Source organism: Phoca vitulina, unplaced genomic scaffold, assembly GCF_004348235.1.
Source record: "Phoca vitulina isolate PV1807 unplaced genomic scaffold, GSC_HSeal_1.0 scaffold5, whole genome shotgun sequence".
NCBI classification, from domain to species: domain Eukaryota; kingdom Metazoa; phylum Chordata; class Mammalia; order Carnivora; family Phocidae; genus Phoca; species Phoca vitulina.
The window spans coordinates 68,547,233-68,560,933 of record NW_022589708.1 but is presented as its reverse complement, the minus strand read 5'-3'; positions in this window follow the sequence as shown (position 1 = coordinate 68,560,933).

Genomic DNA, 13,701 nt, shown 5'->3' with positions numbered 1-13,701 from the left:
CTCTTGGATATCTCCATCCAACTGTGCAACCATACAACTTTGGTTTTTCTGTTTCTGTGATGGTAGTTGGTTGTGCACTGAATAATAGAACACCACAAACATGGCAACAGCAGCATGGATGTGTGGGGATAAGTGAGTGGAATTGTGAATAAATGCCATGCATCTCAGATAAAATTAACACAGCAGGATGGGTGGGAGGGGGAGATTATTCTCTATTTTAGGTATGCTTAGTTTGAGGGAGTGGATTCTTCTAAAGGAGATTCCTAGTAGGCAGTTGGGAATGTGTGACTTAATTTCAGTAGAAAAACAACGACGACGACAACAACAACAACAACAACAAAACCCCAAAATCAGAGCAGGAGATAACTTGGTTGGCAGCTGCCTAGTGCCTAATAATCGGTAAAGCCATAATTGAATGAGATGCTTCAGGGGAAAAATATGGAATAAGAAAAACAAGAAGTTCAGAACTGGATCTCAACATTAAGAAGAAAAGATTGGAATCAGCTTAATGTCCATCAATAGAGGACTAATTAAACAATTATGGTACATTCTTACAATGGAATACTATGTAGCAGAATAAAAGATGAGAAAGTTCTTTCTGTATTTATATAGGATGATCTTTAAGTTAAGTTGTTATTTGAGGAAAGCAAAATGCTTAAGAGCATGTACTGTATGATACTATGTATAAAAAGGTGAAAATATAGGCACACACATATGTGTGTATAAAATGTCTCTGGAAGGAACACATGAAACACATTGGTTGCTTTTGGAGAGGGGCTGGGGGATGAGAAGGGATATTTCACAGAATATCCTTTTGTAACTTTGAATTTTAAATGATGTGAATGTGTATTTATTTTACTATTAAATAAATCAACATTTGAAAGAAAAGATTAAGCTTCTGTGTGCCTCTGTTCAGAGATTTAGGATCCAAAGAGCTACTGCACTGTATAAGGAATAGAGGGACAAGTGTAGTGAAGTGCCCCAGAATGGAGCAGTAGGGAGGGGGACGACGGAATTTGACACTGTTGTTGGGAGTGATGAATGCCCTAGAAAGTCAAGCATGGGGTAGATGGAGAGAAGGTCATGGTGAAGAGGCAAGGGGTGAAGAAGAGAAAAGCCATGTTCCTTAGGACATTATCTAAAAGGGAGAAGACTCATTTACTTATGGAGGAACGATAGTCTACAGGCAGTGTCTCCTGCCTGGTTGTGCTCAAGGCCTGTTTCCACCCTTCCGGTTGTGAAGAGTCTGGTGAAGTGTTCTATAAGGTAGCACCAAGCCTACCTACTGTTGTCTCCTCAGTACATCCACATCTCTGCACTCACCAAGGTCCTCCCACAGCCCAGCCCACAGTGGTGGGCCATTTTTCAATCCTTAAGCACCCATTGATGTTTTCTTGTAATAGATTGGATTTTCATGTAAAAGTGTTCTTGCTGCCTCCTTTACTCCGTGTTTATTATTCATGTAGTTCAACCTGAGAAACTTCTTTCACAATTTAAACATCTTAGTAAATAGAACATTTTAGTGTAATTGTTATAGATGGCATATTACCTAAAATTCATAGTGCATGGCCGTTTTATTCGCATTTGTCCAAATATATTACTAGTACTGTGGCAATAAAAAATACTTTATTTCAAAAGCCTCAGCTTCTATAATCTACATTCATAAATGATGGGTTCTCAACCCAGAGAGCTTCAAAGTAAGTAACAAATAGTGCCAGACACTCTTCTAAATGCATTACATATTTGAATCATTGAATCTCCTGAATAGTTCTATGAAGTGGACACTATTATGACCCCTATTTTACAAACCAAGAAACTGAGGCTCAGAAGGATTTTGTAACTAGAACTTGCTTAAGGTCATAGAGCTAGTAAGAGGCAGAACTCTTACTGTTTGAAATTCTGCAATACACCTTCTGGGTCCACACTCTTAACCATAACCATGTTGACTTTAAATTTAAAGTAGAAATAATGTCTTGTAGAAAATAAATTTAACTTTAGGAGAATTTGAATGTGTTCCTGTTAAAATTATTATAAAAATTTTAAGTTTGATCTATAAAAGGATGTTATAAAATGTCATTGAACTTGTAAAAAATGTACATAATATATACTTGTTATAACAAGTCAAAAATACATGTATGTAAAGGAAAAGATAATCATGTCCCCACCAGCCCTCACTCCACCCAACTCCTCTGAGGTAACCAGTATTAACACCATGGTATGTCTCCTTCCACATCATTCTCCATGCTTATACAAATATATACACACATATATCAGGTTTCCTCCTTGATTCTTCTCTTCTATCTGCTCCTTTTCAAAAAATGGGATTGTTCCCTCCACATGTTCTCATAGTTCACTTTTTTCCAGTCTTTTGCTGGGAAACATTTCACTTTGGTATCATACCCCATTGCCCTGTGGAAATTCTCTCTTCTGATAGCTGTGTTGGGCAGAAGGACCTTTGGAGAAAAATGAATCCTGCCCAACTAACAGCCTGGGTCTGTGAGTGGAATTCTGACAAGGCTGAGATGATCCTGTGGCCATTGTAGAAGGGATACTGTAACTGCACACAACAAGGGACATCACTGGGACACCGTGTTACTGTGAAGTCTTTGGAATCGTTCCTTTGGTAATTGTGTTCTCCTTACAATTGTTAATAGGCAAATCGATAAAACAAAATACATTTCTGTATTTTTCTGGGAGAAAGGGGTAGTTGGGGAGTCCCCCATTCTGATGCCAAGGGATAGACTGGGTCGGTTGGCCCTGGCTGACATTAATCAGTCCTTGGCAGGGCCCAAATGGAGCCCGGGACAGCCCAAGGACAGCCAAGTGGTTGGAAATTTAACTGTAGGAAGTTCATGGGCAAGACCAGTGACATACATTGTGGGGCCTCTTGTTAAAATATTATTAAGAATTTCAGGATAGTGACAGCAGAGCATTAAACCAAATGCTGGCCCTTCTGAGTGTCGTCCCCAGTTCCACTGCTCAGGTATCATGTCCATGAAGCCAGTACCCTGCTTGTGGTATCCAACAGTGGGGTGGAAGGAAATTTTCATTAGCTTGCCTTTTGGTCAAATGATAAATACTTTCCTTTTGATTTTTTACAGAAGGCTGATTTTTAAAAATTTTCTTTCTAATGACATTTAAGGGAAAGTGTGAAATTTTTATTCTTCAGTGTAATTCACGCGTCAAGGCAAAGCCCCCTCTGAAAGCATTATGTCTTATTCATTACTAGAGGTTAGAAGGGATTACCTCCTGGGAACATCGAGTGCAGTGAAACATCAGAAGGGAGACCATACCATTGCCTCAAAAACAGTGAAATTCCAAGATTTCCTAGATCTGGCAGCTACATTCCCTTATTTGGAAAAGTTAATGGAGGAATGGGACAAAATGTGAGCAAAAAAAAATGTCTACTGTCTCTGCAGCAATATTTTTCTGGTACTTTTACATAAAAATAATTTAATCCCATTTTTTCCATTTAATTCCTTTCAAATAATTTTTTTTTCTATCCAGGAACCTGAAAATCTCCAATTTCTTACTACTCAGTCTCTCTCTTGCTATCATGATTTTCATTATGGCAAAATAAAATAATATTGATCATTTAAACCATTTGTATCTATAAAATGCAGCTATCGCTCTCACTTTTTTAACTCTTGGGATCTCCTCCTTGGAGGAATAAGTCACAGAATTTTGATTAAGTCTGCCATCTAAGCAGTGATAAAATCTATCATCTAATGTAGAACAGGTCAAGCCTTTGAGAATGGTGAGGCCACTACAGTTTTGTTTTGTTTTGTTTTTTTGTAAGAGAGAGAGAGCATGGATGCATGAGTTGGGGTGGGGGAGGTGGGCAGCGGGCAGAGGGAAAGGGAGAAGAGAGAAGCAGACTCCCCACTGTGCCTGGAGCCCATGGGGCTCACTCTCACGATCCTGAGATCATGACCCTGAGATCATGACCTGACTGAAATCAAGAGTTGGACGCCCAACCGACTGAGCTACCCAGATGCTCCAAGACCACTACAGTTTTGATGAAGCAAAACAGCTGGTACCATAGACAGAGAACCTTCTAAAAGCTCTCCATCCCCCCTTTGGGGACCCGCATCTTTCTTTTTTATTTCTAATTTGAGCTAACCTCCGCACATTTAGTAATACCCAACTCTTAGCTTCTTTTTTGATAGGTAACAATTGCCTTCAATAGTTAGAATTGAGTAAACGTTATCTCCCCCGTCCTTGCCCTATCACCTTGAAAACAAGTTTCTGTTTGGCTTACAGACACTTACTAGCAAACATTCGTGTTTAGACAGCGAACACAATAAGAGTTCATAGAGTCTTTTCTGTAGTTTGTTCTTTGTTCCTTTGGTGCTCTGACCACCACCTTGCATGAAAGTTTCTTTTGAAGCAGATGCAATAGTATTTCAAAGAAAAATTCTGTTACTCTTCATAGTTGGTGTTAGAGCACCAGAAACTCTCCTGACTTATGGTTGAATACCATCCCAAAGAATATAAACCACAGGTCTCTATGCTTATCACTTGTTCGTGTACAGGTGGGCAGCATCCCCAGAATATTTTAGTTTGAATACTTTTAATCTCACCAGTGAAAACCCATTTCTAACATCCTTCATGATATTTACAAGTCATTAATTGTGAAAACTCATTTCTGACCTTAGTTAGCAAACTGGTGTTGATGGAGATATGACCAGCCAAAGGAGTGGTAGTAACACCCTCTGGAACATGGCCTTATGGATATAAGGCTAGTTGGCTCGCTTCCCTTACCATATGAATGACTAATTAGAATGCTAGCTGCACCTCGAATGTAGCTTGAACACACATTTATATCACGTTGTCTATGGGAAGTATTTTAAAGTAAATTACGGACATCATAACAATCTCATAGCTATGCTTTATTATGCAGCCATCAAAAAGAATGAAATCTTGCCATTTGCAACGACGTGGTTGGAACTGGAGGGTATTATGCTGAGTGAAATAAGTCAATCAGAGAAAGACATGTATCATATGATCTCACTGATAGGAGGAATTCTTAATCTCAGGAAACAAACTGAGGGTTCCTGGAGTGGTGGGGGGTGGGAGGGATGGGGTGGCTGGGTTATAGACATTGGGGAGGGTATGTGCTATGGTGAGCGCTGTGAATTGTGTAAGACTGTTGAATCACAGACCTGTACCTCTGAAACTAATACATTATATGTTAAAAAAAAGAGAAGATAGTAGGAAGGGAAAAATGAAGGGGGGGAAATCAGTGGGGGAGACGAGCCATGAGAGACTATGGACTCTGAGAAACAAACTGAGGGTTCTAGAAGGGAGGGGGTTGGGGGGATGGGTTAGCCTGGTGATGGGTATTAAAGAGGGCACGTACTGCATGGAGCACTTGGTGTTATATGCAAACAATGAATCGTGGAACACCACATCAAAAACTAATGATGTAATGTATGGTGATTAACATAACATAATAAAATTTAAAAAATAAAAAATAAAAATAAAATAAGCTCTGAAAAAAAAAGAAAAAGAAAGCGTTCTCACTTCTCATACACAGTTCAGCCCTGCTGCCACCTGACTTCCATCTCCCACGGTGCCATGAAAAGTGACTGCACTAGTATCTCCTTTGGATCCTAATCTCCAGATCCACGGATTCCTTCTTGTCCTTCTCTCCCTGTGGCATTTGACATCGTTGACTGTGATTTTCTTTTTGATACGTTCTCCTCCTACCTCTCTGTTCTGCTTTTGCGGGCTCCTCTTCCTTCTTGCTTATCCAATATCAATGATCTTGAAGATTTTGACCTCAGCCTTTTACTTCACTATTAGTCTCCATATTCTCTTTAAAAGAGTTCATCCAATTCCTAATGCTTCAACTAGTTCTCCCTTACTGAAAACTCCCCTTATTTTCATCTCTAACCTTGCTTCTGAATCCAGCCAAATGTATCAATTCAATACCACTATTTGGAGATCTTCCAGGCAAATCAAAAGTGCCATGTTTGAATTCATCATTACCTATTCCCCACTACAAGGTCCACTCTTCTTGCAAGTTTTTTTATTCCAATTTCATGATACCACTGTCCAACTAATTCCCCAAGCCCCAAACTTGAATGTCTTGACTTTTTTCCTTTTGCTTACTCTCTACACCTAATCTGTCACCTTTTAAATAGCTCTTAATTCTGTTCCCTCTTCTTTGCTACAATGGCCCGACACCTTCATTATTTCTCCTCTGAATTACTGAAATAGCTTCCTAAACAGACCATCTGCTGCCATTCTTTTTTTCTATAGCCCATTCTCCACAAGGTGACAAGTTATTTTCTAAAAAGTAAATCTGATCATAAATTATGGAAACCTGTACAAGGGGCACCTAACTCAGACTTGATGGGTCAGAGAAGGCAACATCTCAATCCAGGCTAATGAGATTTCATCTCAAGGAAACAATTGGAATTAGTTGATAGTGGCTGTCAAGAGTCCTGGCCTTTCAAAGGACTCGAAGCCTCATCAGGGCTTAGGGAGAAATATGAAGCTGTGCCATTTAGCAGGAGATAGGTGGTTAAGGATCTTGTAGTGATTCTAAGTGGGACTTCATCCTGAGGGCAGTGAGATGCCATTACATCCAGAAAGTCACTTGGTCAGATTTCCATTTTAGAATGTACTCAGTGTAGAGAGATATGATAGAGGTCTGTAGTGGAGGGTTACAAAACATTTTACAAGCGAGGAAATTTGAGGTTCAAAAACGTTAAGTATACCTCCCAAGATCATATAGCTAGCTACTAAGTCTGGAGTTCAGTTGCCTTGATCCCAGGACCCCGGGATCACGACCTGAACCGAAGGCAGACGCCCAACGACTGAGCCCCCCAGCCGCCCCTAAGAGGTTTCTTATAGAACATAAAATTACTTACCTATAGAATTTAATAATAATTTCCACTTACTAAGTGAATACAATATCCCAAGAATTGTATTTGTGGATTCATATACGATATTTTGAATTATCACAACATCTCTGAAAGGTGGCTGATATTATTATTTAGATTTTCCAAATCATTAAATTGAGTATTTGAAAGGTTAAGTAACTTGCCCAAAATTCACAGTGTGGGATTGGGGTCTAACTTAGTTTCATTGGACAGCAAAGTCTACTCTCTTTACACAGCCTTACGATGCCTCTCTGTGCAGATGTGCTGTATGTATACTTATATACTTTAGGTAGGTTTCACCTTGAGGAGTTAACTCATTTTCAATTAGGCTTCTTTATAATTTATTTCAGGCTGTCTCTTAACCAACTGAGCAACACAGGTACCCTCCTCTGCCCATTTTTAAAATCAGTTTGTTATTTGTTTGCTATTGGGTTGTATAGGTTCTTTTAGATATTAACTCCTTATCAGAGATATGATTTGCAAATATTTTTTCCCATTTAGTAGGTTGCCTTTTCATTTTGTTGATCATTTCCTTTGCTGTGCAGAAGTTTTTTAGTTAGATGTAGTCCCACTTATTTTTGCTTTTGTTTCTTTTGCTTTTGGTGTCAATCTTTGGAATTTAATTTAGAAACCAGGATATGTTTTTCTATATTTCTTGTAAATTGGTACTTGCATCTAGAGGCCTGATCAGATTTAGTCTAGATTATTATGGCAATATTACTGCCATAGGTGCTGCTATGTTCTTCCATCAGAGAACATCCACTGTTTGGTTGTTCTTCTGTGTGATGTTAGCAGGTGTTTATGCTTAGTGTCTGCATCTGTTATTTTCATCCAAGTTTTAAAAAATGATGATATTCTAATTCTATCATTCCTTCTTTATTAGTTAGACTTCTGTTCAAAGAAAACTATATGATTATCCACTGGCACAGTTTGTATAGACAGGCAGGATAAATGATGGATTCTTTCCCTTTATTTGCCAGATTTCAAAATAATGAGTTGGTTCGTTAGCAATCTCCTACAATGATTAAGTGCTTTTATTTAAAAAACATATCATGAACTTATGGATTTAAACATTTTATTTTACAATTCATTACTGAACTGTTAAACAATGAGGGTTTGTTAAATAAATTATGATATATAGACATGATAGATTGGTAGTATATAGTCACTAAAAATAATGATAAAAGTATATGTTTATTCACCTGAAAGTTATTCATGATATTTTTTTCAAAAATTATTTTTGATGTTAAATAGATAATCATGGTACCAAAGGTGAAAAATTTCTCTTCTACCATTGTTCCCAAGCTACCCAGATCCCCTCCTAGGAGTCCACTGAGTTTCTGTATCCTTATATATACTTTCAGATGGTTTAGAATTGATAGTTCAGCTGCTATGCATTGGTGTGACGGTATTAGTTGTTAAAATAATGAAGGACTTCCATAAGTCTGTTACATAGCTGGTTCCCTGACCTCTTGAGTACTCTCCTTCCTCCTTGGGCATTCCAGCCCTTTTCTTTCACCCCCCAGACCTTGGCCACCATCCATCAACAAAAGAGTGAATGCCAGGACGCCTGGGTGGATCAGTAGGTTAAGCGTCTGCCTTCAGCTCAGGTCATGATCCCAGGGTCCTGGGATCGAGTCCTGCATTGGGCTCCTTGCTCAGCGGGGAGCCTGCTTCTCCCTCTGCCTGCTGCTTCCCCAGCTTGTGCTCTCTCTCTGACAAATAAATAAATAAAATATTTTTAAAAAATAAAGGGTGAATGCCTGGCACACCAGGGAACATTCAGCATCCTGCTCAAGCTACAACCAATATCCATTCTGATTTATTCTTGCCTGTTCTGTACAGTTGCAAATATTTTAAATATTATCCCTGGAGGTTTCCATACAAGCAAATGCAGCTTATATTTTTAAGAAGATAAGGCAAATTATAAAACATTATAAATATGTATTTAATATATACTATATTAATATTATAAAATATATAAAAATTACATTTTTATAAAATGTAAATGCACGGGTAAAATATATTGTGGACTGACATACAACAAAGCATTAAAAGTAACTTTCTATAGTGGCATGATTATGATAGGTATTTTTTCCTTTTTTTAAAAAAAATTATGTATTTATCTGAGAGAGAGAGAGAGCGTGTGCATATGTACACACAAGAGGAGGGTCAGAGGGAGAGAATCTTCAAGCAGACTCTCAGCTGAGATCAGAGCCCTATGTGGGTCTAGATCCCAGGACCCATGAGATGATGACCTGAGCCGAAACCAAGAGTGGGATGCTCAACCTAGTGAGCCACCCAGGTGCCCCTTTCCCTTTTAATCTTAACTGCATCTCCATATGTCTCTACAATAAACACAATTTACGTGTCAAAAAAAAAAAAAAGAGAATATACCTAAATTGGTTTTATTTCAGCAAACTAAAAAAACAAAACGAAACAGAGCAAAAACAAAAAAACCCCAAACTTTTTAAAGTAACGAATATTTTTCAACAGCTCCATCTGCTGGTCGCTGAATAAAGTTAATTTTCAAATATTACTCTATTTATATTTACTACAGCCTGAAGAAGAAATACAATAGGATGCTTCTCACATATCTTTGAAGAGTGAGTATCAGGAGTTAAGTTAGTTTGCCTGCAATGAAAAGTGGTAGAAACTTGGGTAGCTATAGGGTGGGCTCTTACCCCAGACACAAACATAGACCTGTTTGCCTAGAACAGAAACATGGCATTGAAAAATTGGTTTGGTGTTTTGGCTATCTTACAATGGAATGCTGATTTTGATGATTGTGCAAAATAAAAATACTGATTAGATATTGAATATATATGTATATGAAATATATCATATTGTACGAATTCATCCGCCTTTGCCCAAATATTCAGAGCTGCAGTCTAAACTCTCCTGTGTCATTCTCATTACTTTTCAAGTGAAATTGCTCTATTATTTCCTGAAATTGAATTGATGATAAATGCTTTCCTAAACACAAATCTCTTTAGATGGTAGTGAGAGGTATGATGTTTTGTATAAAAATCTCTGTTATCTATCTAAATCTCTGTTAAAAAGTAAGACTTACCATTATGCTAAGTAAAATAAGCTACTCATGAAAAGATGGATACTATACGATTCCACTTATATGAGGTATCTAAAGTAGTCAAATCCACAGAAACAGAAAATAGAATGGTGGTTATGAAGGACTGGGGCAAAGGAGAAAAGGAGTGTTGTTATTTGATGGGTATAGAGTCTTAGTTTTGAAAAATGAAAAAGTCCTGAAGATCTGTTTCACAACAATGTAAATAATACTTAACATTATTGAGCAGTGCACTTAAAAATGGTTAAGACATACATTTTATGGTATTTTTTTACCACAATAAAAAGGTTTATTATATATATAATATTAATGTTATATATTATATAATACATAATATATACACATATGTAATACATTCAAAATAACATATTGAGGCAAACATGCACTATACTTAAGATTCCATTTTTCTTATCTTCTCAGGTCAATCTTTATTTCCATAAATTCATAGCATTTGCTTGTGACTTGCATTTTAAAAAGATATTTCAAACATGTTTTTGAGATAGAGTGAATCCCATTGAAATTACTTTCTAAATTAATTGGAAGATGTCGAGATTCACTAAAAATTTCCCCCTATTTATGTATTCCTGGACAAGTCATTTAGCTATTTGGGTCTCAGCTTCTTTATGTAAAATGAATTGAAAGAGGTGATCATTTCTATGCTTTGTGAACCCTAAAATTCTCAAAATGTTTTCATGACAATCTTTCTGATGCCCTTCCCTAACCAGCTCTAAAGCAATTATATCTGTAAACACACTGGTAATAAATTTTAAAAAGGTACCATCAAGTAATTAAAGGTTTATTAGGTGCATTTTATACAAGAAATTACACCTAGTTTGAGCCTATAAAAAAAGAAGTCTCCCCTCTACAATGGGTAGAAGTGACATGAGCTTATAAAGAACATACTTGTTAAATATACATACATATGTATAATTAATGTAGTATCCACACCTTATTTGGAGAGATGATTGAGATCTTGGACAAGAACAGGGAATGTTTTATTTTTACCCTTATTAAAAAAAAAAAGTGAGGTGAAAATTTTCTACACTTGTAAACAGCATAGGCAGTAGACTATGGAGAGAAAAAGAAAATTAAGAGGAAGGCTAAACCTACAGGCAAAAAAGTCATGGGACAAAGCAGCATGGGTGTGGAAAGTGGGAAAGAAGCAAAGAGTAATAATAAACAAAAGTGGCTAAGTAAAGGAATCAGGTTGAAGTAGGGGGGGGCCCTTATATAGCTTCAGACTTACCTAATTGACACAAGTAGGAGCTGCCTTGGATGAAAGACAATTAATTAAAATCAAAATATAAATAAGAGATCTGGGAGAAAGTCCTCATTTTTATTCCATTCAGTCATCTGGCCAGATTATTCTATTACTCATTATGTCTAACAATGTGTAAAGAAATTTATTCTAAACAAAAATATGTTTAAAGAAGCTCATGTATTACTATAGGTATGCTTCTGGTATCAAGTTTAACTGCTTGCTGTGATTATGGTTAGTTCTAATGGCTAATCATAATATTTCTTAAATTAATTCTCACTTGCTTTCTTACAGAGCTAAACCAATGATATATTTGATATAAATATGAAATTTAGAGTAAGTCATTATTCTACATTAAAAACATGAACATAAAATAACCATATACATATATACTATATATGTGTAATACTATGTAAGTATGTATATGTCTGTATACCATATATATTGAAATATAAATGGTATTAGCATAATTCATAACAAGCTTCAACAGTTGCAAAGAATATATAGTGAAAAAATGTTTGCTATTTATTACAAGTTGTTAAAAAGTGGCATTTTCGATTCCAGGGTCTATTGGCTATGCTGTCAACAATGGGAAGTCACTTGCCGCATGTGCTTACAGAGCACTTGAAATATCACTAGCAGGAATTGAGATGTGCTTTAAATATACAATGTGAACAAAAGAATGTAAAATATCTCATAAAATATTTTATATTGATTTCATGTGGAAATGACAATATGTTGGATATACTATGTTACATAAAATACTATTAAAAGTAATATCACTGGTTTCTTTTTACTTTTTAAAATTGGAAGATTTTAAATTGCATACATGGTTCACATCATATTTCAGTTGGACAGCATGGATTTACGTGTAAATAAATGCAATTTCCTCCCATTAATCAAGTGCAGGCCCATGTATTGCACACACTGCTGCTGACTATGGCTAAGAGTGAATGGTCTTTGCTTTGGCTGTTCTGCCTTAAACATTCAGGAATACTCAGTCAGCAGCTCAGACCTCAATCACAATGGTGACCTATGCTATTCAACTCCCAGGAAACCAAGGCGACTCTGCCAAGTGTGTATATTTACCCAAACGATATTTGATAACACCCACACACATTTCTTCAAAGATCCCAGAGAGTTTTTCAGAAAAAAAGAATTTTAGTATAATGTCTGCATAGGAGATCAGGAATACCATTAGTTATTAGGTAGGTAAAAAGATGGTCTAGAATTCTTTAAGGAACAAAATGTACTTAACAACCTGGAAGACAATTGACCTCTAAGACCATGTTCAAAAGAAAGCATTTTCTTTTCTTTAAGAAGAAAGAAAGTGAGAAGGGAACTGCCTTGGCTTATATTTGCTAGCTCTGGTATTACGTAGTAGGCAAAGGTCACCTTCCCCTAATCTTCCTTTGTGGCATCCTTCCCCTTCTAGCTCTTCTCCCTGTTTGGAAATCCCAGCACCTTTCTCAGCTCTGTCTCTCTTATCTGTCTCTCTCCATAGGAAGGAAAATAATCTGTTATTGTAACACAATAGAAGGGTGGGCTCAGAGGCACATGCAGTTTGCAGAAAATTCCCAGGTGATTTTGGGATTGTTCCACTCCACTCCAGTTGAGAACCACTGCCCTGAGACCAGACAAATGTGGCATTCTTCCAGCAATATTTGCATTTTAAAGAGGGTCACAGAAGGGGCACCTGGCTTGCTTAGTCAGTAGAGCATGCCACTCATGATCTCAGGGTCTTGAGTTCAAGCCCCACATTGGGCATATAGTTTACTTTTAAAAAATTAAATAAATAAGTAAAAATAAATAAAAGGAATGGGCAAAAATAGAACAATATTTAAGGGGTGCCTGGCTGGCTTATTTGGTAGAACATGTGACTCTCGATCTCGGGGTTGTGATTTTGAGCCCCACATTGGGGGTAGAATTTACTTTAAAGAAACAAAGATAAAGAGGGTCACAGAATGGGCACAGTGCTTAATACAGGGAATTAATCATGGAGGAGGAATTCTAGACACCAGGAACTGAGTTTTGGATGAGGGTGAAGGAGAAGAGCCTTTATGCTATTTTTCCATGATGGCTGCTTCATGAATAAGGGTCTGACTTCAGAGTTTTGGAGAAGATGGCTTCAGTCCATCACCTGCTTGCCTAATGCCTAAACATCACAAAGTTAATTTCTACTTGGCTTAGTCTCTGCTAATAGATACAAATGGGCTAGCAGGTTACCCTTTTCAAGTAACATGACCGCATTTCAACATGTTTTCTGGAGATCCAATGCCTTAACCCAAAGAATTAGTCTAGTGGGAATTTCAGCACTGTTGTAGGCTGGCAGGGGTCATGTTTGCAGCTTGACTGGCCTTTGGGATGTACTTCAAATTACACAGAATAAATAACAGCCTATATCTAGGTAGGGCCCAGTCTCCTCATTTACTAACTAGTTGTCTAGCATGCTGATATCTGAT